We start from the raw sequence: 3,718 nt of genomic DNA on the forward strand, positions 1-3,718 counted from the left end.
CGGCAGCCCGCCAGGCTCCTCCGTCCATGGGATTCTCCAGGCAAGAATACCGGGGTGGGTTTCCATGCCCTCCTCCAGGGGATCTTCCTGACCCAGGGATCAAACGTGCCTCTCCAGCGTCTCCTGCATGGCAGGCAGGCTCTTTACTCACTGAGCGGCCTGGGAAGCCCCCAGCGCCTTGTCCCTCTCTTCCCAACACTCCGTAGGAGCTCTCACCCAGTCTTCTGGCTTCAAAACTGCCCACCAACTCCCATATTCAAATCTCCAGCGCTGCCCTCCCCGTTGAACTCCAGCAGGGCCCGTCCCCTCCCAGGCATCACCGCTTGAGGGTCTGTCAGGCGTGCAGTGTCAACACCTGGAAGACCACCCTCCCGATGCGCAGCCCCGCAGACTCACGCCTCCCCCAGAGCCACGCTTCCGGTGACTTACACCCCAAACTGGGAGTCGTTTTGGCTCCCATCTTTCTCTCACACCCTACATTTGATTCATCAGTGAACCCTGTCGGATCTGCCTCCAAAAACATGGTTTCAATCTGCCCGCTTTTGCCCGCTCCGCTGCTTGTCTCTGGCTGGGATTATTCACACCCCTCCAGCTGGTCTCTCTGCTTCCCAGCTTGGTCAGAAAAGCCTCCAGAGGGATTCTGTTTAAATTCTTCCAGTGACTCCTCATCTGAGACCATTCCTTTGGCCTCAAGGTCAACACAGTTCTACCGTCTACCTTTCTGCCCTCACCTCCAAGTACCTCGTCCTTTTCCTCCTCCCCCGTCATGCTGGTCTCCCAGCAGGTCCTTGAACGTGCTAACCAAGCCCCTGTCTTGGAATTTGCACATCCTGTTGACCTTCCTGGCACCTAGATGCCCCAGATACACCCCTTGCTTGTTGTCTCACTTCCCTCGATTCCCGGCTCGAGTATCACTCTGCTAGAGGGGCTTCCTGGCCCTTGTATAAGGCAGCAGCCTTGCCCTGCTCTATGGCATTTATCAGCACGTCCCATCACTGTTGATGCTGGTCCTGATCAGCTGGCTGACCCACGGTATGTGGGTTCGTTTCTCCACCTGTTATGGGCTGATTGTTTCCCCACCCAGATTCACATGTTGAAGTCCCGGCCCTCGGAACCTCAGAATGCAGTCTTCAAATGGAGCAAGACCCCACGGCCCTTGCCCCGCCCACCCCTCCATGTCCTCTGCCTGCCTTTAGCCTGTGGGAAGAGTTGCTGCTGCTGCTGCTAAGTCGCTTCAGTCGTGTCCGACTCTGTGCGACCCCATAGACGGCAACTGACCAGGCTCCGCCATCCCTGGGACTCTCCAGGCAAGAACACTGGAGTGGGTTGCCATTTCCTTCTCCAATGTGTGAAAGTGAAAAGTGAAAGTGAAGTCGCTCAGTCGTGTCCAACTAGTACAGACCCCATGGACTGCAGCCCACCAGGCTCCTCTGTCCATGCGATTTTCTAGGCAAGAGTACTGGAGTGGCTTGCCATTGCCTTCTCCGGTGGGAAGCATTAGTCGGAGAATAAGTTTAATCAGAGCAGTGAGAAATGCTGAAATGAAGGAAAACAGTCCAAAGAGACTAAATAATAAGAGCGTAGTCACTAAACAGAGTCAAGGACCTCTAGCTCCTTCTCAAGGGCTGTAGACAGCATTCTGAGCCATATCCTGTGAGCGCTGTCATCGATACCAGGGCACCCGGTGGAGACGGTAGCTACGTGGAGACCAGAGTGTAGCCAGGAGCTGCCTCAATTCTGAGAAGTGACTGCAAAGAGCTGGGAGCAAGTGCCCCCTGAGCCGCAGATTAACTGAACCTGGAACAGTCAAGGTGGCGCTAGTCAGCCCTCTGAGGACCAGTCTGAAGACGGCTGTGCTGTTTCTGCACGCCCCCCTCCACACTTTGTAGAAGTTCTCACCCCCTGTTTGCTCGGGGGGTGCGGAGGACGCAGAGTCAGCCTTGGGACAGGTGTCCACCACCCTCCTCCCACCTTCGCCAGCATCTGGAATAAATCAAACTTTCCTTTCCACCAACCTGACCTGTTTACTGATGTTTGAGGGGCCAGCAGCCAGACCCCCCATGCATACCTTTCAGTAACAGCCTTGTCTAGAGATAGGGTCTTTACAGAGGCAATCGGGTTAGAATGTGTTCAGTAGGGTGAGCCCTAACCCAATATGACACTGACCTCATAATAAAAGGGGCAGTGTGGAGACAGACATGCACACCGGAAGATCACCATGTGAGCGTGAGGACGGCCATTTGAGAGCCACACCAGAGTCTAGAACAGATCTTTTTCTCACAGTCCTCAGAAGCAGCCAACTCTGCTGCAATTTTAGCTGTGGACTTCCAGCTTCCCAAACTTGAGGCAATAAATGTCTGCTGTTCAGGCCTCTCCATCTGTGGTGTTCTGTTAGGGTGGCCCTAGGAAATCAGCGCACTGCTCTAAGATCACCCTTTTCCCTGGTTCCATTTTCTGCGCCTCGGAAGGAAGTCATTATGTGGGGCTCACACGCAAGCTCGACCTCCTGTGGGAGTGTGCATCGTCGCTCAGCCGTGTCTGACTCTACAGCCCCGTGAACTGCAGCCCGCCAGGCTCCTCTGTCCGTGGGATTTTCCAGGCAAGAATACTGGAGGGGTTGCCATTTCCTTCTCCAGGGCATTCCCCTGACCCAGGGACTGAACCCACGTCTCCTGTGTCTCCTTCATTGGCAGGTGGCAGATTCTTTACCACTGAGCCACCTGGGACGCTCACCTCGTTGACGGGAGAGTATCTGTATAAACTACTTGGACTTCTCACCCACAGACAATGCATGTGTTAGTCATTTGTTTATTGTCTGTTTCCCCCAACCAGACTCTCACTCTGGAGGCCATGGATGTCAGCTTCCTGGTTCACTGTCAAAGCCTAGCACCTAGAACCTAGCACCTAGGCACATAGTAGGTGCCTGAATATTTGATGAAGAAGACAATGAGTCAGCAATCACAAGGGTTAGAAGCGCACTGCTTTATGGAGTTTAAAGACGCGCACTGTCAGAGGAGAGAAAGGCAAACACGCCTTCGCAGTAAAGAGACTCCCAAGATACTAAATCACAGAAAGTTTGAAAAGTAAAAGAGGCACCTGAAGGAGAGCCAGCCCACAGGAAGCTGGTGTAGCATGGTCGATTGTGGATAAAACATCATTAGGAAACAAAAATGCAATTATGTTTGTAAATTATATACGGATGTACACTATAAAAGAAAGCAACCCGTCCATGCAGCGCAGGGAATGATGTCCAACAGCCTGAGGGAGACCATGCAGACGGAAGCGTGGAAACGCATGCACAGTGGACTCACCACAGCAGCAGCAGAGACGAGCAGAACACTGTGTGTCAATAAATTAAAAACCAGCCCGTCTAAGAAAGAAACGGGGAATGTTGAGGATTGCAGCCTGGAAACTTCGAAGAGCCAGTCCGCCCTGGGAGGTCGGAGCTCGGTGACATTTGCTTCTCAGACAGGGGACTGTACAGTGACGTATGCGACTCACGCAATCCAGATCCACAAGTGTGAAGCGGTGGGTCAGCGTGACCCGCACAAGAGTGAGAAAGCATGTTGTCCTTTAAGGAGGCTTGTTAGTGCTAGGAGAATGCTGTTCTTCACGGTCGAGCAGGTATTTCTGCTGGTGAGGCGGTCTGGTCACGGCATGATGCAGGTACACAAAGCGGAACAGAGGGCGGACAGGAGGCTAAAGGGCAGAGAAGAGT

The sequence above is a fragment of the Moschus berezovskii genome, chromosome 2 (genome assembly GCF_049115385.1).
Source record: "Moschus berezovskii isolate FMDL1 chromosome 2, NW_MosBer_1.0, whole genome shotgun sequence".
NCBI lineage: Eukaryota > Metazoa > Chordata > Mammalia > Artiodactyla > Moschidae > Moschus > Moschus berezovskii.